The following is a 22,370-nucleotide window of genomic DNA, read 5'->3' on the forward strand; positions in this document are numbered from 1 at the left end:
CAGATATCTGCTGCTGGTCAACAATGGGCAATAATAAGAAGAGCATTTAATGAGATAATTTACGTTAAATCACATTTAATACAAGATCATCAGATCCTGCCTTACTGTGAAATTACAGCCTCGTTTCCACCGTTATATGAGATATACTTTCCGAAAGTCTCAGATTTCCCTGACAGAGATTTCCTTGAGGTCTGAAAAATGCAGAGCAGATATAGAAATGCTTTAATGAATGCAGTCTCCTCTATTCTATTGTATTACTTTCTCCTCTTTTTCTGGGCTGAAAAAAATCAGTAGTGAGACTGGGAGTCTCAAAGTGATGCTGCCATCCATCCAACCATTTCAATTTCTCCGGAGACTGCTCTGTGTCTATCAACGTCTAACTGGGTTGCGGTTTTAAGCTCATACACTCCCACCAGCTCTGCTGCCTCCTTGTCAGCTGGCAGAGCTGCGATCTGAGCTATCCTCTTTCTGATTTGATTTTCACATTTCCCAGTCTTTGGTCTGTTATGCTCTCTCGGTAGGTGTTTGAGGACTGTTTTCCAGCATACATCGGAGCCAAGCTGTGCTCCGTGCGGAGGTAACACGGCAGTACTTGGGTCAGGCAGATGAGCCACACCATGCCTTGCTGAGCTACCCTGGATTGGACTTTCCTTATAAACCCCCACGCCATTGTAGTAATTCCTAGCCTACAAATAGGGCTTTTTTGATCACAACATTGGAGTGACTGAAAATAACTGGGATTAAGGGCAAACAGAGTATTTGTATATATGCTTAAACTGATAGGAAATATGGTAAGTGTAAGATTGAACGGAGCATTGAATAAAGGGTCACAGCAGGCAGGCTCTTTCTTTTGCCCACGAGACCGGAAGGCATGGTCCACCCATGCTGGCATTTTCAAAGCTGTCACTGTTTCTCTCTTTCACTGCCCAGCCTGTGCCAATGGCAGGTTCAAACTGTGACGGTGCTGCTGCCGCCCAAAGCTGCTCAGAGACTTAAGTGCGAGGCGATTGCCAAAAATCCCGAGTCAGAAGTTTTCGAGAGGGATGCGTGTGTGGCTGGAGGGATGGCATCCTCCAGGGCAGGTGGACCTACTCGCCCAAAGGGTAGTCTGGGACATGCAGAAAAGGCATCCAACGGGGTCTGGCTTCACGCCCTAAGCTGAAGGCCACCGATGGGGTCTGGCTTTGCACCCTAAGCCGAAGGGCACCATTCACTCTGGGATGGAAGTTGCCCAGGTGAGAGGAGCGACACCTCTCCCCTTACTGGCCTGCTGCCCTGTGGGATTTTCACCTGAGCTAGGACTGACCCAAATCCATGTCCCTGAAGGCAGTTTGGTGTGAGGTCTGAGGTTTCTTAAAACAGCAGTCAGAAAAAAAAATCATTGAAAATGCCAAATCAAAGCGATTAAATCCTATAAGCAAAAACTGCTGAGTTTTGCACAGTTCTCCTTTATCATTGCAGACGCTATAAGGGGCAATCTTGCTGCAGCGGGGTGACGTGCATGGGGTGCTGCAAGGCATCCCTGGCTGTCTGATCGCTCGGTGAAGACAACCATGTCAACCATTTTCTCTGGAGTTCCTGCTGTGATACTTCGCAGACAAACAGGATTACTCCCATTTCTTGCTCAGTTTGCATGTTTGTTTTTTCAGAAAGGGGAGATTTTTTTTGTGTTATGTGCTTCCCTGTAATTAATCTGTAGCACAGATATATGCTTTCTTGCGCTACATTTCTGTTTCCCAGTATATTCAGTTTTTATATCTCAGTCAACATATTACCTCCCCCTGCAAAAGAATTATTTCTATAATCAGATTAGTGCTGAATTTATACTGAGTCTGAAGTACAGCTTTACTCACTTGATTATTCAGTTTGCTATAAATGTTTGGAATAAATTCCAAGAGAGTGAATCAAGCAATTTCTTTTTTACTACCCTTATACATATTTCTACTTATTTGCCATGTACCTTTATGACACCAGCTCTAGTTGTTCAGAGTAGACCAAAAGTGATGCTTAGCAAGACTGTAGGACCTTTCTGAATGCTGCGATAAGAGCTTTAAACAGTTTTCCAGGTAGAAAACTCCTTAAGTTTCCATGAACTTTCTTCTGAGGTAAGAGCTGGGAGGGTCTGGGCTTTTTTTACATCCAGATCGCTTATCTGCCCTGAAGAGAAGTTATGATAGTGAGTAACTTAACTTACCTACTACTGCGCTAGTGACAACACTGGCAACACAGTTACTGCGTTAACAGAACACGGGTGTATTCACCCACCTCACCCGTTAACCCAACATGACACAACTTTTTTGTATGAACTTCTATATGCTTGGGCCGTGTTGAAATTATCCAGGTTAGACGGATGGTGTCTCTGCATTCTGCAAACAGTGCTCGCTGTGAATGGTATTGTTCATTCTAGAGTTAAAGGCAGGTGTTTTAGGGAATTTCTAGGGCAAATATACTGGATATGAAATATGGATATAAGTGCGATATGAGTATGAACTGAGAAGATGTGCGAGCAACATAATTCTTACAAGTCCTAAGAGGCTTCTTTATTGCATAAAAATTAAAAGAGGACTGTTTCTTGAATGTTAGTGAAAGAGTTGATAAAGGTAAAGTCTGAGGTTGCCAAGATATTAATTTTCCATTCAGGAATGGGTTGCTCTGAATTCAATTACCCAGCTGCAGAAGTGCTTCCCAATATTTGATGGCATCTTCTTAAAAGTGTAAACGATGGCATGCACATGACTACACGCTAATCAGAAATGAAAGGCTTTGCATGTCCTGTCAAGGTTGGCCGCTGCAGAGCATGCCAAGGTCAGATGCCCTGTCCCCCGCGGGACGCGATGTCCCTGAGCAGCGGGGAAGCAGCGCCCGGCGCACGAGCCCGGCACCAAGGTGAATCGATAGCGCAGCTCAGAGCACGGCCATTTCCCAGAAACATGCTGTCCTGCCAGCAGCTGAACACAAGCCGAAATAACCTTCCTGCTTACTGCACCTGCATCAGCACTTGAAGGACAGGGACTGTAGCTGGCTCTACAGAGCAGAGGCTGATTTTGCAGCAGACTAGCTTAGGAATCTGTTTAGGAGTACATCGGCTATGAATATTGGGAGAAGGCTATGGGATTGCACTGATGATAACCTATTTGACTTGTTTCACATGTGCTTTATCAGTATATGAGTTTGGATGGAAGTATATGAGAACGATACCTTCAGTACTAGGTTTTTTTCTTACAGTTCAAAATTCTTAAGGGTCTGGCAGACTCACTTTCATATAAACTTCCATCAAAAGCAATAGTCAGGCTTTCAATATGTTGCCTTTTCTTTGGGATTCACCAGACCTTGAACTAGTTAATCAATATTTCTGAGTTACTAGAAAAAAATGTACTTCATACTCTCTTTCCTCCTGCTTTCTAGTAGCCACAGACATCAAACTGGAATTGAAATAACCTCCTCTCAAACTAAGAAGTGTCCTGTGAATACTGGGGTTCCTATGGGGAATACAATTTCCTTGGGAAATAACCAATGGGCAGTTTGCAGTCCGAAAAGTGCATCCATGGTGACTTGATATCTCAGCGTGCCTGGTGATGCACTGAATGGCAGTGGTTATCTTTGAATGCCGACTCCTCTCCCGTCGCAGCTGGTCTCCCCCCGGGGCCGTGGGTGGGCGCAGAACAGACGTATGGGGTGCCGCCGGCCGTCCCTGCCACTGCTCCGGGGCATAGGGGCAGGCGTCCCTGGGAGGCTTAGATATCATTCCTCAGCAGGAGGGAAATATTGTATAAAAAATACTTTTCCAGGATTTCTCACTGTCTGGTTTAGTTTTCATTGTCTTGAGGGATGAAGTTGCCAGCGCTCGCATCGGGAGAGTCCCTCTGGGAGATGAACAATCAAATCGGGTCCCTGTGGCAGGAAGCACTCCTTCTGTCCCAGCTCTCCTACCTGTAATGTCATTCTCATTAATTTCGCTCCTAATAATATCTCTGTGTATAAATAATTCTACTCTCTCCTCTGTTTTCACAACCATCAAGGATTTACAGAGCCTGAAAGAAGTAAGCTATGCACGGAAGATATTGTAAAATGGATAAAAATGCACTACTAGAAATACCACATTACACTGGCATAACCCAGGGCCTCCTGCTCACTCAAGTGGGCCACATCTCTATGTCCTTGCAGAGCCAGAAAGACCATAGCAGCATGAATGGCAACATATCTTTTTTGGTATGGTATGGTATGGTATGGTATGGTATGGTATGGTATGGTATGGTATGGTATGGTATGGTGTGGTATGGCATGGTATCTTTTTTATGGTGTATGGTAAGGGATGCTTTAGTCTTCTGTTAAGACAGATGTTATTTAAACACTAGAGCAACCTGAGGCGGTGCTACACCCTCTTTTGTGTATGTCTGTTTGTGGAACTCTGAAACGCTATTAGTAAATAATAACAGCTAAATGGTCTGTACTTGATTTACCGATTCTATAATGTTCCACGAAAAATATAAGGTTGCATGTGGCTTTAGCTGCTCAAGGGAACACCCAGGAGCAATCCAAATCTCCTGACTGGTTTAGGGCACTCCCAGTTGGCCATCCTTGGCTAGTAAACATTAATGGGTGTCAGCACTGGTAGGCAGCAAAATTGCTCTGTAAGGTAACATCTAGAAAGCAAATATTCTTGGTCTTACTTTCCTTGTGTCTAAGGTCTTTACAGAGAAATTGAAGTCTAGTAAAAATAACATATTTCTTTCCCCTCCCATCTGAATACCTCAAAGCTGTTACACTCACATAGACATTTAGCATCGTATGTCAAAAATACTGTCACCTCTATTTCAGAAACAGTGAAACCAGGGCCCGGAGGAGCCTCTGAAAGTCTGCCCCAGGTCACAGATTGAATAGATCCAAAATGTAAGAGTGAGCACTGAGCTTCCCTCAACTCCCTCTCTGGACAGAGGAGCGGGTGTGTTAAACTCCTTGTCTTTAGTGGCATTGTTGGCAAAACTCTTCACAGCAGTTGAGAAGCCCAGAGAGCAGTAATTGGGACCGGAAAACCTGGGCCTTTTCCATGGTGTGATGATAGCAGCTGTGATGGAGAGTGCTCAGTGGGGACTTGTCCCTTCTGTATCCGTATGTTCAGGCACAGGGGACCAGAGGCCAGGGGGTTTCCAGCCATCAGCAGCTCCTGCCACCCTCCACCCCTCACAGCCCTGCAGCCCCCACGGCACCGGGGAGGGTGAAGGTGGCTGGTCACCACACAGGTGGTGGCACCTGGGTCACATTTGTCCTGCAGACAGATGCTCCTGGCGGCTGTGCTTATTTCAGGGGGTTATTTCTATTTTTCTCCCGGTAGAAGGTTGACAGCCGTGACACACAGTCTCGTCCTCAGGCTACTCCGCTGGAGCTGCTTTTCTCAGCTGCAATCTCAAGTCATTTTAAATAACTCCCCAGCAGCTCTAGCACACAGTAATGTGATTAGGGCACTAACTTCTCTGACCATATTGCTTCTTATTGCATTTCAGACGGTAAATGCATTCTTCCCCTTGGAGCCACCTCTCCCAGTTGCCCCAGGTGCCCAAGACATTTATAGCAGCACATGAATTCATCACTGTGCCCCTATGGCAACAAGTGCACTCATGTTCACCCTCTCTCTTACCACTAACAACAGGGATCCTGGAAGATTTGCACAAGAGCTACTCCCCTGACATCCCGCATCCCTGTTTTGAAAGCGCGGTGACATTTCAGGCCGTGGCGGAGGAGGCACAGTGGTAGTGGCACAGACAGGCCACCATGCTGGCCGCAGCAGGCAGCTGGCGATGGGACAAGCACAAAGTGGAAAGCACAACAATTAAGCAGCACATTCTGTTTACTGCTACAGACAATATTTTCACAGACTGCAAAATCTCTTTTCTTAGCAGTGGCATCTTTCTTGATTCAGTACCTATGGCACTGACAGTTTAAAGTCATATTTATTTTACAGGTAGCTTTAAACGAATCTCTGGGAGAGTGGCTGGAACCTCTTGTCCTTTGAGGACAATGGACTGGGTCTCTTTCTGCAGAGCAATAGCTCTTGAACTGGTGCCTATGGAGCTGTGAAGATTTTGCTCTGGGCCAGGATTGGTGGGGGAAAACCCCATCCCCCCTGGAAAACCCACATTTCCCTGGGGAGGTCTCTTCTTTCACTACACATGATCAAGTAATCAAGGGAAAGCCCTCCAAGAAAATAAACGTCAGAGAAATGAGATTCCTGAAGACGGTTGTAGTTCAACCACATCTTCACTTGAAGCAATTTGACCCTATGTCACTGACTTCATTTTCCTTAAGGAAAACCAGTAGGCAGTGTGGTGTCACTGAAGGAACCAGCTGGTGAGGACCTGGGCAGCCACACCGCTTGCTGACGTCTGGGCTCCTGCAATCAGAAAAGCCCTTCTATTTAGCAGTACTCTGTTAGCTAGAGTATGCAACTGTCTACATGTTAAAGTAATGGGTCTCATCTTGATACAGCTGGTTAATTTTTCCAGCAGTCTTCTCCTCCATTGGCAATTATGAGCACTATAATGTAAAGACAAGCTAGGGAGCTGGGCTTTATATATGCTGCAATATGACATATTTAGTGTCAGCTGGGTTTTCCCAAGATTGTAGGATGCTGATAACCAACTGAATAATAGTTCAGCTCTGTAGGACAACCTGTGCAGTTTATCAGTCAGAAAAAAGGTTTACCATTGTCTTCATATATAACTCTTGTGACAATGTGTCATGTGTGGATTTTATGGGGAGAAGCTGTCTTCTGAGATTCACTGCCATGTATCATTTTTACACAGGTTTATGTTTAGTGGCACTTACTAGTGACTAAGATGGAGTGGTACTCTTTACCATGAGATGAAGTGGTGTGAAAGCTTGGCAGTACAACCGCTGCACTCCCTGTCAGGTTGGTGTCATCCCATGAAGTACATCCAATACTCAGATGCGACAGACCCGTCCTATCATTTGATTAAATAATTATTTCCCCCAATTGGGAAGGGGAAATTGGTTCATAAAAATCTTATACTCATAGAATAATTTAGGTTGGAAGGGACCTCTGGAGGTCTCAGAGTGGGGCAAGTGTCAAAGGAGAGCAGGTTGCTCAGGGCCTTGCCCAGCTGACCTGTGAACATCTCCACAAATGCAGACTCCAAACCAGTTTGGGCATCCTCTTCTGGTGTGTAATTGTTCTCACTGTAAATTTCTTTTTCCTTGTGTCAAACTGACATTTCCCGTGCTGCATCCTGTGTGAGTTGACTGGGTATCACTGGGAAGGGCCTGGATTTGCCTCCTCTGTGGTACTGGAAGACAGCACTTGCACTTCAGGCAGGAGAGAACAGCAGTGCAGTCCCCCTTGGCCTGCTCTTCTCAAGGCTAAACTAACCCTGCTTCTTCAGACTCCTCTCATGCATCACATGCTCCTGACCCTTAACCATCTCAGTGGCCCTGTGCTGGACTTCATGCAGTTTATCCATACTTATACTCTTCCAGCTTGTTGAGGCTGCTCTGAATGTCTTCCCTGTCCTCCTGCATACTGACCTGCCTCCTAATTCAGTGTCACCTTGCTGAGAGTGCATCTCCTCCCATCAGTCAGGTCACTGATGAAGGCATTACAGAGTACCAGCCCCAGTATCGGTCCCCAAGGAGCACCACCTGCGACTGGCTCCTGGGTAGACATCGAAACGTTAGCCACTGTCCTTTGAGCCATGGTCTGGCCAGTTTTTATGTCTCTTCTTGTCCATCCATCTAGTCCATACCCTCCTTACCCAGCTATAGGGTTACTATCTATGGTACAGAGTGTTGAAAGCTCTGCTAAAGTCAACACCCGCTGTCCTCCCCTACCACAGAGCTAGACATTGCAGCACAGAGGCGATCAGGCTGGTCAGCAATGATTTGCCCTTGTTCCTCCCCTGTCTTTGTCTTTTAGCTGAAGGAAAATCTCTACAGGACGTCATGCGTGCCTCCGGAGAGTACGGGAGATGCGGTGCTCCCTCCTCCAGCAGGAAGGCCATGCAGAGGCACAAATCTCCACCGTGTTCCTCCAAAGACTTTCAGGATGTGAAGGCTTTTCATTGCAGTGAAGAAGTTGAAGCCAAGTCCAGCGCCTAACTCCTCCTAAAGAGAGGTGATGGCTGAGCACGAACGCTCAGCTGTAACAGTCTTTGCCACTCCAGATTTTGAGGTTTCTGAGAAAAGATGTATCTGACTCAAACAAGACCTTGCTTTGGTTTCACAGAGCCAGCCCAAGCCAGAGAAGCACTCTCCACTGAAGGCAGCAGCATCAGCTGCCAAACCCTCATGTGTCTGTGTACCAGGGACAAGAAATATTCTTATTACTCCTGTCACCATTATTTACATGTTTACATTATCATTGCACTCACAGACCAGGGTTCCCAATGCAGGACACCGCAGAAAGGCTAAGATAAAAGGGTGGCCCCTTCCCTACAGCACTCGCATCCTAAGCCACTATTTTCTTTGCTGCCAAGTGACTGCCAGGTGCAGCTCTGTGTATATGTGAGAAGGCTGAGCATGTTTTGGGTTTTTTTACAGAATTTAAAAGATTTGCTGCAGTAAAGAGCTTTTATTTATGGCTAACGAGTCAGAGGGAGAACTGCCTCCGCATGATTCATTGTGGAGTACTGCAGCCCCAGTGGTGCTGACTCACCCTGGGAACCCGAGGAGGGGTCACAGCACCGCTTACCTCCCTGTGCTAACCAGGACCTTGTTTCTGTTAGCAATGAGGAGATCGCCAGGTCCAGACCTTCCAGCTCTGTTCTGCGTAAATGTCTGGGCAGGATTTATCATTTGCATGCCTTATTCACATTCTCCTTCTTGCTGTTATCTCTGAGGATAAGGGAAAGTGCTTTTGCTGGGACTGTTCATCAGACTTTATTAATGCACTTACGAACTGGGGTGGTATAAGCTGTAGAGGTGGCACAGAAATACTCACCCATTTTATTTATATGATCACCTGTTAGTGTAAGGAAGGGCAGTAGCCAGCCAGTGTAAGGTATACGCTCAAGCCTTATCTCAGGGGGAGATAAGCAACTATGAAAGACAAGGTTAAATCTGGAGAAAGAAGTGGGAGCAAGTCTTGAGAAACAGAGAGCACAGACTTTTCAGAAAGATGCTGTTATTGTTGTATATTGATCACTGTTACCAATAAGTGTAAAGACCAGAGAGTACTACATTGATGGATAACATTGGGGCAGATAGATCAGAGTAAGCTAGCAAGGATAAAACAGAGTTTTGTTAGGATCAGGTAAGCCAGACAGGGAAGAGACATAATATTCTCGTCCTCTCTTCCAGTTCTCTGTCTCTGTAGGATTGTCCCTTGCAAAATATCTTCTCTGCTGCCTCTAAAAATAGAAATTGAGTAAACAGAAACTGGATATCAGGGTGGAGGCATTAACAAAAATGCATTTGACCAAACTGGTGTAGAGGGACGCAGCTCAAAGAAAAGAAGATCCTTTCTTTCAAGGACTGCTTAGTTCAATACAGGGGAATGCCACAAAACTAGAGCAGCACCCCTCATTTCCTCAGGTTCCTCCTTGATAAGATTTCTTTTGAGGGCCATGGCTCACATCTGGTAGACGAATGTCTGCTCTTCCATTAGGTTACAAAGCTTCTACTTCCTTTAAGAAACATCTTGCTTGCCCGAGTCTCCTGAAAACCCAACATGATCCGTGCTGTTCGGCTTTCTCCCGCAGACCACCCTGGTGGGGATGTGCCTTTGACAGCCTGCTGTCAGAAGGATTTCCCTGCAGGCAAATTCTCTTTTTAAAATTCCTGACAGAAATGTCTTTTGAAAGGTTTCATTTTGTAAGTGTCTTTCATTTGCTCCCATACTGAAACCTCCTGGAAACTGGATTGCCTTCCCCTGGATGTCTCTGGTGGCTGTTCTTGTACCCCCAAAAAAGGATGCAGGTTTTCTGGTCTGATTAAAGGAGTAATTTAAATTCAGCAGACATCCAGTAAACACGTCTGAAGATCTACAGTACGTGACATCTTGAAATAACTGGAGTAGACTCTACAGCGTTAATTAGGAATTACGTACGTGTCCAAAAAATATGTAAATAAAGTACAACAAGCTAAGAACGCCAAAGATCACAAAGACTGAAGGTACTCAGCAATGCCTAATTAAAGAGATTGCCAGTGTAACTAATTAATGAATCTTCTTTTTCAAGATGATCCTTCTAATCGACAAGGCTCTAAAATGTGACTTTTTCATATTCATTGGAGATCAGGCACCTAAAAATCCTCTCCAGTTAGAGACCGAAACAAATGACACTTGCACCATGACTAATGCCCTGCGTGGTCGGCACGAACGGGGCTCAGGGGTCCAGCCAGCCTGGAAAGCAGGCGGCTGTCAGCCACCTTTATGGATGTCGGTCTAAAACGGTCTGTGCAGCTGCTGCCTAAAAGCTTACGCAACTGGGCTAAGTTCTGTCCTAAGCAGAAGCTTTCAAGAAGCTTAAACCTTTTTCCTTTCTATTACCCTGGTTTTTTTAATTTAAACAAATGAGTCTAATATAGACAGCACGGGGCGGGAGAGGATATGTTTGTAAAGCACAGGCAGAGATGCAGCCAAGTGCTGTAGAGGGACCTTTATGTTGAAGACACTGCAGTGCCTCTGAACTGACGCTTTGTTTCCCAAATAACTCACAGCTACCGAAGGAGGAGACAGCTTGGAGGGTGGCTGTAAAGACCCTCTGTTAAGAAGCAGAAACTGTTGGCTGTGATTAAAGGAACGTGAATAACTTTGAAGGCATCTGCCCCACAAGTGGGGCCGTGAGGCCACTCATAAGCTCATCAATTATGATTAATAGCTCAGGGGAGGAGAATGCCTCCAAATGGCATTCATTTTTCTTGGGATTTTAAAAATTACGGATACAGCTGCCCACCCATGGTCCTAGCAGATGAACTCACACACTCACATACACTTATGTCGATATATATGCATCTGAGTGACACACACCACGTCTTTGATGTATTGAGAGAAAAGATGCAGATCCCTCTCCCTTGCTCCCAAGCTGGCCGTTGATTTGTGCCCATTGCTGTAGAGGTAGGACGGAAAGGAGAGGTGTTACCGGCACACAAGGATGGAACATATTGAGCCAAAGTTTATAGCTCTTTATTGCTAGGACTGTTGTTACTGGAAGCTATTTGGAGGCTGGTTTCGAGGGAAATTTCCGTTTCTTCCTTTTTTTTTTCCTTTATCTTTTTTCAGCAGGGAAGGGGAGAGATGATGTCCTACATTTGTTTATTATATTCAAACACTAGCGCTAAGATTTGTGTTCGGCATTACTGTGCAAGCAGCTTGCAAAGTAGAATTGTTAAATGCCTGTGTCTGTAGCTTTGCCAGTAAGTGGTGCTAGCCGCACACTTTTGTAGCCCTTCCATGCAAATTAATGGCAAGGCTACAGCGGGTCCCATTTTAAATGGTTATGTTCTTTGATGAAAATATGCAAATATAAAATGTTTGAACAACACAACTTGGGAAATCATCCTCTGATCATTTTAGGGCTGGGATAGGCTCGTTTGACAGAGCAGTGTCCGATTCCTTAGCCATTTTTACCATTACTGGCCATGGCACACACAGGCTCTGAACATGAAGGGGGTTGTGTTTTTACCAGCATTTACCTGTCTTGTGCACATACTGTATTTGCTGAGCAAGCACAGATTAATTTTATATATACTTATGCACACGTATACCCTGATGCTGAATATGTGCCTAGACTGAATGCTGCAGTGCTCGGACCTGCTGCAGTTTTGGATTCATGCGTGGATGCCCCGTTACTATGGGGACTGGCTCCTCCGAGTCCTGTGACAGTAAAATCCTGGGCTTGCACCTAGTGATCCTGGGAGGGTTAAAAGGCAGAGCACCCTTTTGAGGGGGGAAAGCATATTTACCACGCAAAAACATGCTAAATGGGCATATATTCACCTGCATGCTTGAGTGACTCCAAAATAGGGAAAATATTAATCCCATCATCTGAGTAGCACTTATCAGCACAAGATTCGCTTAAGAAGATTTTCTATCCTGGCCTTTTCAGGGAGGGGTAAGGCTGCACCGGCAGCTGGTGGGCAGCTCGGGGAAGCCTGCCCGCCAAGAGACATACAAATGGAGGCTCAGCTAAATGAGACACCAGCAAATGTGCCTGGAGCGAGGGGCTGCCCGGCTGTGGCTTGTGGCGGTGGTGGGGCTTGAGGGCAGGGATGGCTTTGTACTGATCCTGCCAGATCCCCCTCTGCGGTGGGGGGACCCTCAGAGGCCAAGAGCCAGGGTCTCCATTGCACCTCTAAAGCAGACCTGGGTCTGATTTCTGTCGGAGTATGTGAAAAAAGGGACTGATGGGCATGGATGGCTTTACAGGGTGGGCTCCCTGCATGCTCTGACTCAGGGTAAATACCTATTTATTTCAGCAATAGGGGTAGGACCCTTTATATCTGTTTATACATCAGAGCCGTGGGGCTCCTCAGGAGGGAAGGGCTATAGCCTTTCTTCCTGACAGTGCCAGTGCAGGGAAGCCCCAATGAGGTCAAGAGCAGCCTGAGTTTTGTACCAGCAAATTTGGCACCTGGGTTTTCTACCTCCTTTGCCCTCATGCTACGTTTTGGTACCCTCTGCAGCCTGGTCCCTCCCTCCAGAGCCAGGCCCAGAAGAGGACAGCTGGAGCGAGACCCTGGTCTCGGAAGAGCCACCCCCTGAGCGTGGTGCTTTGCCATGAGGTGCGGGCTGCCATGAAGCAGTCTCAGCACTGACGAGTTAGACTGCACATTGGATGAAGTGTTAGATGAAGTGAAGTGGTGAAGAGTTACGGGGCTTCAGGCTTCTTCCTACAAGCTGAGAGCATTTCCAGGGGGTAGTGGTGGCTGAAAAGACCTAGGGCAGGTGCTTCCCAAGGTTGGGCAGGGGGGTTCTGAACAGTGGTCCGTGCTGGAGGGAGAGCTTCAGGAAGGCGCTTTCCTGCCTCATGCTGCCTGGGTTTCAAGTCCCCTAAATTTTGATTTCCACTGCAGGGGAGGAAAAAACAAAAGGGAGAGGAGTCATCCTCTGCGGAGCAGTCCCCGGGGGTTGTCTGTACAACGATGATTTCTGGAAAGGTGAGGGAGGAGTCCTCACAGCAGGAGGGAATTTTTAATTAGAGCTACTCTTGCCCAGAGAGGAGCTTGCGGGGAGCAGGTGGAAGAGGCTTTTAAACACCGCAATTGAACTGCCTTAATCAGAACATCTGGTAAATCTCTTGAGGAGGGGATGGAGCTTTTGAAGGCAAAGGAAGGAATTCTCTTTTCTTGACTGCGGCAGGCAGCTGCTGCTTTTCCAAGCCCCTAACACTGAAAGGTGGCCAGCATCCTCTCCACCGAGGGGCTGGCCCCGCATCTGCTCACACGCTGGGGAAAGGGGACAGCTTTAACTTGCAGGTTGGGGTGAGAAAAAGGGGCAGGTACTCACCAACAGAGAAAACTTGAAAGCTTGCCCCAGGAAAAGAAAGACTGACTCCGAGGAAATTCAGTGAAACATGTTTAAGGGCTTTGACCCTGGAAATCTCATCTGTTCTACTGCCTGCAATAGAAATTGCTTTCTCAGAGTCGCATAGCTGCTTCGGTGGGAGCAGCTCCTCTGCCACAGTGCTCCAGCCATGCCAGAGTGAGGCAAGTCTGGGGTTTGTCCTGCAGAAATGCACCTTTTGCATTTCAAAGCCAGTGTTTTCTCCTCTCTGCATTCCCAGCATAATCTGGACTTGCAAAGGTGACTGAAAAATGGGCTGCGCAAAGTCATTAGCAACATTGATTCTCATTATTGTAGCATATGCCAGTGCAAAAACATTCAGCCTTCCTAAGATGGATGGGTTGCACCGGCTGGGCTGTGAGTGCCTAATTAGTTAAAATACACAGCATCATAAATGCCAGCATTGACAGTTGAGGCCTCGCAATGTCAGCACGGTGAGCAGCGTTAATTTGTGCTGACATCAGAGCGCTTCCTAGGTGCAGGTGCCAAATCCTGGCTTTGTACTTGAGCCAGGGTATTGCATCCAAACGCAGGGCAGTGGGTGGTTTGTGTGAAACTGCCACAGGTTACAGCAGCAGTTGCTGCGAGAGGCAGCAGCAGCAGCAGCAGGGGCAGCAAAAGGCAAATATAGGCTCTACGGGAGGCCGGCTAAGTGCTGCCATGTCCTTTGGTCTCAGCCTCCATCACCCAAAGAGCTGCAGGCCTGTGCAGGCAGGGACTCCCCATTGCTCAATGCCCGCCTTTCCCAGAGAGGGGAAAGTTGCCTCTGCCTTATGGTTTCAATTAAAAATTGGAATAGGGATTCACTGAGTGTGCATCCGTCTCAACAAACAAAACTGCCTCACTAAATTGAACTCCTCCGCTATCACACAGCCTGGCTTTAATCCTGGCAGCAGCATCAGCAGCTTGGGCACTTGTACTGGGGCAGTGCCGGAGACCACTCGGTGCCGTGACTGAGAGGGTCCAGTCCCGCATGGCCAGCGCGGAGGTCCTCTGCCCCCATCCTGCCAGTGTGGGGTTCCTGTGCCCCCATCCTGCCAGTGCAGGGGTCCTCTGCCCCCATCCTGCCAATGTGGGGTTCCTGTGCCCCCATCCTGCCCGGGAAAAGCTGCAGCCTCCGGCAAACTGCCCCAATTCCTCTTCCTGCTTCCCCAGTGCGGTTAATGTAACCTTTGCCAGGGAAAGCATCCTGTGAATCAGAGGGCACCGTGCCAGCTGATCTGCGAACAATTTAACCAATTTTTCATTAACCAGCAGCTTATGGAGAAGTTGCTAAATTTTATGGACCATTAGCAGCTTCTGACGCTGCAAATGACTATGAAATTCAGAGTCTTGCAGTTTTGAATCTCATAGGCTTGATAAATAGCCCTCATTCAGAGCATAGCATCTTGAAGGAATGCATTCAGTCGGTATCGCCCAATTTGAACAAGCTTTTGGCAGCATGGGGAACCGGGGGGACGTGGGAACGGGAGTGACTGCAGCAACTTGCAAACCCATCAGCATCTCCCCCAAAAGCGGGGAGTTTTCTTTTGGAAAGGTGATTTTGAGAAATGTTGTCTTGGGAAGACGGTCTACAATGGCTTTGGAGAGTGGGAGTGAGTCAGTGGAACAAATGTTAATGCAGCCTTTAAAATACGTGTTAATCAAGGGTAGGAGAGGGCCAAGAATGCTGAGCGCTGCTTACGCATGTGTAGCTGGACATTTGCAAAAATGTCATTTATCCTCATTTTATGGCTGGGAAAACTCCAACACAGGGCAAGATAAGGATCCTCATGATCACACACAGGCCACAAGCTGAGCAGGCTTGGATACAGGTTTGTCCTGGCCTCGGCCATGGGGCCGTGCTCCTTCGTTTGTGCAGGTACCGCAGCAAACTGCTGCCTGCCCAGCTGGCTGCCTGCACCAGGGCTAACCCTGACTGCTATTATTTCCCAGCTCCTGAAAATGTTCCAGCAACTTTGCAACAGAAATAAAAAGACACCACTTCTGCCCGGCTGAAATTATCTTGTGTAGGAGACGATTAAAATGTGAAATTTAAACCTAAGGTAAATGGTGAGATTTTGGAAATAGGGTGTTCAGGTTTTGCTTTTTGACTAATGTTCATCTTCTAATTAACGCTGCTGGCAGGAACAGCCCAGCACACCCCCGGGCACACAGACCAGTGCTCGGCTGAGGACTGGGCTTGAAATCTCTGCAATCCCCAACAGGCAGAGCTCCCCCCTGGGGACGGGGGCAGGAGGCAAAGCCCTGCCTGCCACTGACCAGGCAGAAAGGTGCAGAACCTGCTCCCCACGTGGGCAGAGCCCGGTGTCGCACCAGGCTGGGCTGCAGCCATGCAAGAGAACGTGGCCCCAGAAATGGGCTAAACAGGGGGTGTTTTGGCCAATGAGCCTTGGACTGACAACCCGTGCATCCCAGAGCCAGCCAGTATGGCTCCCTGAACACAAGCGCCTTCCCAATGATGCTCATTTTGCCTTTTGATGAAGGGAGATGGGTATGGGCAGAAATGTGGAAGAGGAAACTTGGGTCACATTCAGAGCAAATGTTCGACTGAAATTTTTAACCCCTTTGCAAAGGGAGCTGGGATTTGAGGGGCCCACGAGAGCCCTGGGTGTGCTGGGGAAGCGCCCTGCCTGGGGGATGCCCGAGCGCAGAGCAGTGCTGACGGCAACGCTTGCTGACACAGCTTGGCCGGTGACGGGGGGATGCAGTGACTTGAAGAGACAGGCTTTGGCACCTCTCTGTGGGGAGGAGGGGGAAGAGATGCCATTTACATCACTCCGGAGGAGGGTATGGAAAGCCAGGGCTGACCCTGCTAATGAAGGAGAAACCCGAGCTTTCCCTCGTGTGTTAAATCTGCTGAGTCCATCCTGCAGGTCTCCAGCCTGCCGCCCACCGCTGGGGTGAACAAGGATGTGCTGCGTATGCCTGGGCTTGGGTTTGTTTCCACTCCTCAATATTGCACAGAGGTTCCCACTGGCAGCCCAAGTTTATTTACTGGAGCGTTGCAGAGGGATGAGAAAATGGGGCAGCTTGTGCTCCCCACTGAGCTGCGGGCCAGAGCTGGAGACCAGCACCCTGGCACCTTCCCAGCCAGCTGGGGCAACAGGGCTACATGGATGGCCACCATGCCTTTGAACCATGGGTACCACCAGAGTTAATACAAAAATGGAAAAAAGGAAGAGCTGTAAACGTAGACAGCTGGCTGCTAGGACTGAATGATGGCCGGTTGCTCATAGGCAAGTCAGATGTCCAGAAGTGGTACTGAGAATTGAGCTGGACCAAAATTTAAAAATTAAAAGAAAGTTTGAAATTAGGGAAAATGGGGATCAGCAGTATGGAGTCACTGGTAATAGATGATGGAGACTTCAAGACTTCATTTGCAAGGGAAGATTCACATCCCCCCCCCATCAGGGCTGCTACATGATGCCTCGTATCCAAAAAAAGAAAAATGCGTTAATGCATGTATCATCCACAAACCTCCTCAAAATATAAAGCTCCTGAGTAGCAAGTCCACTTAAGAGTTTATTAAATGATTGAACCATGAATCCATTCATGTAGAGTTTGTAGGGTGGACACTGGGGCAAACATGCTCTGCTGAGAGCATCCAGTCAACTACTTTCAGTCCCAGCTCTGCTGACCTGGGGATCTTCCCAAAACAATGAATGCAACCTTGGTATCAGTTAGGGGAAGGTATGTATTTAATTAAAAAAGACTAGGGAAAAATCAGATCTGACAATCTGAAGGTATGTACTAATATATATTAGATCTACTCAGGCACAAGTGTGTGCTCAGATAGCACGTGGTGTGTGTGCTGGCAATTCAGGAGATCAGTCAGAGTAATATTACAGACATTTATCTGTGCTGCTTTGATCAGGTTTTCTTTTGATGTTTCCTGAGTCAAAAAAATATTCAAGCAAAGGCTTTCGTTCTGCATTTTGATACTTGTGCTTCTAAACAGAGTCATTAAATGAGCAGGCCCATGAAGTATGAGGAATGAACCTCAGCATCTATGCATACTTGTGTGTGAGCCATCCAGCGTTTGCTATGCCCGTCCTTTCTTGGTTCTTCTCTAGTGTGGGTTTAAGGAGCGAAAAGACTTGCTAATCTCCCCAGAGTTTAAAATACTTATTATTATTATAATAATATAACAATTATAAAAATAACTAATTAATTAAATTTAAATTTATTTTTTCTTAAAAAGAATAATAACTTACTATTTTTATATTGTTATTTTCTGTGTGGGCCAGCCAGTAACCATCTCTGTCCAGTGCAAATGAATTTTGATTGACTGGCACCTAAAACAGCTACAGCAGTTTGGAGTCATACATGAACGTAGAGAACAGCACTACTAACATTAAAAAAAAATTAATCTTTTTTAGATGGCAATAGAGGACCCTTTGAGAGAAGTACGTGCTTGGAGAGTCAACAGAGCCTGGCATAAGTGTGTACATGGCTCTGTATTTCTGACAGTGTTAGATGTGTGTGTCTCTCATCAGAGTTATCAGAAGACTGCCTGGTCTAGCTGTAGACTTAAGCAGAAGCTTAAGTGCTGGCACTACTAGTGCATATCGATCTGCAGTCGGCATCAAAACGCTCACAGTGGAAGTAACGCAGCATTTGGCTGACACCTCGGTTGTGAAGGGTGCTGTCCCCCACTTTGCCCCATAGCTCTTTCTCATCTACCTAGGCTTGTTTGATGTCCATTACTTGGCAAGTGTCACAGCGTTATGGCGTAGTCCATGCTATCTCACAAATGTTATAGGCATCAGTAAGTTGCAAAGAGTTATACCTATACAACAGTGTGCTCATTTTAGAGTTTACTTATTATCATGCGATATTAATAAGCCAGATCCTGCCTGGCCGCCAGAGACATGAAATACTGCTGTATCATCAGAAGAATGCGATTTACAAAACGCTGGTCTCACAAGGAGAGCTTCAGAAGAAGGTGCACCGTGTTTCTTTCTTATTCTTAAAAAAGCATGGTATGGAATTTTTATTACTTTAATATCCAATATTCAACCCTGTTTGGGCTCTACTATATTTTCTTTCATTGTAAGTTTCTCTCTATTTGTATTTGTTAGAAAAGAGTGTTAGGTGAGTTTAATCCTTCATAAGGAGATAGTATAGTTTCAAGTTAACAGGTCTCTATAGGTTGAAAATGCAATTAAGTTATGTGCAAAGAGTCTCACAGAAACCCATTACTTCATAAAGCTGGAAAGCAAATAATTGGAGCAATATTTCTTGCACATTTTTGGGACTACCTGTGCTAACTTGCTTTTACCATTTACCTCTGACCAACAAAAGAATTAGAGGGCCTGATGGATAATCAAAGTGTAAAAGGACTTTCATTCAGGGCAAGTTGATGACACAGCAGAAGAGCAAAATGAATTATCTGCATCAGAATTTACCATGGAAGGGAAATCATCTCACACTGAAATGCTAATTAAGGTGATTTTAAACTAAACTGACAGAATTAGTGGTAGTGAATCACCAGGGTCACAAAATGCTTGTCCAAGAGTTGTGCAGTAACAGTCACAAATTGTCCATTTTACCAGAGAAAGAAAAGGTGGCAAATATGTTCAGGGCTCTGGGTCTTTGAAACAGCCAAGTCTAATATCTCTACCAGAAAAAGACTCTATGAAAAAGATCAAATGAGGCATGGTAAGGTCTGAGCTTCTCAAATTCATTTCAATAAACATTGACAAAAGACACATGTATTTTTTCTTTCACATTCATTGCATGCTTTATATGAAATATCCAATACTAATATGAATCTAGTGCAGTTGCTACGTATTAGAACATTGCATAAATGACATGAGCATGAAAATCTTATCTAATTTTCATATTACAATAATTCCTTAAGCATTTAGTTTTGCTTTGAATGAAACCAAGAGCAAATGAGGGCCCCAAATCCATTGACACTAATGGAGTAGGATGAGACCCATAACTCCTACTGACTTGCTAAATGCAGGAGCATCTCTTAGCGATCCAGTGCGGCTCCACAGTGCTGGGACTCAGGACAAGCCTCATCCTTTTTTCAGATCAGAATAACTTAAATTTTATCAGGAAATGTTAGGTTTGGCCTCTGCTTCCATCTCCCGGGCTCTGGATTTTCCTAGCTCTTTATTGCTCTCTGTATTTTAGATCCCCTTTCTAGATATTGGGCTCTTCATGAACTCCCCCATGGAGTTTCTCCCTTTAGCTGAGTGTTCTTGGCTTTGGCCAAGCTTCTCATCTGCGCAGGAGTTATCAAGCCACAAACAATTAAATAGACTCATGTGTCTGCTTCAATTTCGGTGACTAATACAGTGGTTTCTGAAGGCAAGTGGTTTCTGAAGACCAGTGGTTTCTGAAGGAAAGCTAAAGCATTTTTGGGGCTAAAGTTAAAGCAAAAGAGCTGAAATAGTGCCAGAGATATGTGTGACAGATAAGACTAATAGCACTTGGCTTTTGTTTACTTTCATCTTTAGCAGTTTTTTTCAAATTAAGTCTTTTCTACAAAGTCTTAAAAGTATTTAAACCCTAATAGAATAGAACCCCTATGGAGTAATTATTATCACTTCTCAAGATATCTTATAATTCACTGTTATCTCTTCCCTGGAGTATGATTTAATTACTGCCATATCGTATGCATTGTATTTTGTCTAATGTGACTGCTGCTGATGAGCAGGCATTGCTGAAAGCTGATAATGAGTTAGGCATCTGAAATCTCACCTAAACGGAGGTTAGAAATTGGTGCTCCTGGTGATGATTAACTGATGTTTATTTCACAATTATAAAAAAAAGCTCTACTGCCTAATTGTCATTTTGCAGAATGTGTTTTCACTATGTCTTTTGGATTTAGAATAATCAGCATTTCTGTGGTTTTGGGGTTTTAGTGCAAGAAAGCAATTTGCAAAAGTTGTTGGATAGGAAGCAGCGTGTGTTACCTTAGTGGGCAATTTAAGCATAGATGTTTTTGGAAGATAAATTTGTCACATGACTCCAAGCCACCTCGAATACACTTTGCAGACTATAAGAACTGAGGTCTGAATATTTTTGGTGGGTAAATAATGTGAACTGCATTTGCAAAAAGAATATTTACTGCATGCCACAAGGATTAATAGCAAAGACATCAAAATAACTCAGAGGTCCTTGCTGCCAGTTGAACTTTATGAAATGAAAGACTTGAGTAAGTGCTCCAGGCATGGGTGACCTGATGTCTTAATCTAGCTGCCATTTGTTATTAGAAAACAAAAATCTTTGCTTGTCATGATTATCCCTCTCTGGTTCTGAGAAGGTTTTATTTAGAACTCATCTTTCACCAGTGTCACAGATGCCTGTATTCCTGGATCTCACAAAGTCAAAACATTTTTACTTTCCCTTATTCTGGAAGAAGAAAAACATACAGAAAACCCACAAGTACAGAAATCATTGCTTCTGGTGGCTACAAACAAGTACTTCATATATATATGAGATCCACTACCTGGGAAAAGCTTCCATCTCTATTAAATCTGAAGTGAATGTTTAGCATCTCTCCTTCATAATCCCAAAGGAGATGATACCTCTGCTAGAGGATATATCTCAACACACTTTGCAAAGGCAGGTAAACAGAAAGTCATCACACATCCCAGTTTTCCTTTTGATGTTGCCAGCAACTTCTCCTGGGGTCATTTTAAATTCATTAGTCATAAAATTATAATTGTGCTGGGTTTTCCCAAGAGGTTTTGTTAGAATGGGTAGATTTTGCTCGGTGCTTACTGCAAGCACGTGGGCAAAATGAACACTAGCTCAGGAAATGAGCAGGCTTTGATGAGAAGGGAAATGGTGAAGGAGCATAAGCAGTATGCAAGCTGTGCTTCTGCCTGACATTAAACAACACATGTTCAACGTTTCATGACAAACTGATACACAGCAGAAAGTTATTGAACAAAATCCTCCTGTCTGAGAAACTTGCCAGGGTCACTGTTATGCCAGAAGTTGCACGGTAGAGATTTTAAGAAGCCATATCATGATACCATGTCATTGGCAGATATTTTAAGAAGTAATGAAAAGTGATGATTTGCAGTGAGTTTTGTCACCCTAAAAATTGCCTCTCCTGCAGTGTCCTGGTCAATATTGATACCCAGTTGCCTTAAGACTAGTTCTTGCTTAGGGAGCAGAGAAGAGGAATGATTTCTCCATGGCCGGGAACAGCCACAGCCAAGCCAGCACAGGTATGCCATTCACCCTGGTACCTTGCCCACCAGAACAAGAGAAACTGCCGACTTCTCTGTGCCCTCGATCTGCATCACCAGGGCAATGGCACCAGAATTAGTGCCTTGCATGTTTGTTTGGCCAGGAGATCCCATGGGGATGTGCCTTGAGCTACTTGGAAGTGATGGCCGCAGCTCTGTAGATACCTGTGTCCCCAGATGATTAGACTGTTTCAGTGCTCTCTTCCCACAGTTTGACAGACATTCGAGTGCTTCTGCTTCAGGACCTTTAGATGCCCGTTAACTAGCAGGGAGTTTTGAGATCTGTTTTCTACCCGTATGCCATAGCACTGCCAGACAGTCTCCATGTTTTTGCTAAAAGCGAGGTAAGGTCCCAGGTGCTGAGATGACCTGGAAGGAGTCCGCAGCACACCATGTTGCTCAGGGACGGATGCTTGGTACCTTTCCCAAGAGAAAAGTTCACATCCAGTAACCAGCTTTCACATCTGGCACGATCATCACGTCCATGTCCCCAGGGCTGATGCTTGCAGCTCCCGCTGCTCTGCGCCCGTGGGCCAGGCACCCCTCAGTACATGAGCAGAAAGGCAAATGTGAAGAAACTATGAGGCATGGTGAGTGTAAAGAAAGCAGATAAAAAAATGACATTAAAATGTGAAAAT

This window comes from Ciconia boyciana, chromosome 1, assembly GCF_034638445.1.
Source record: "Ciconia boyciana chromosome 1, ASM3463844v1, whole genome shotgun sequence".
In the NCBI taxonomy this organism is placed as follows: Eukaryota; Metazoa; Chordata; class Aves; order Ciconiiformes; family Ciconiidae; genus Ciconia; species Ciconia boyciana.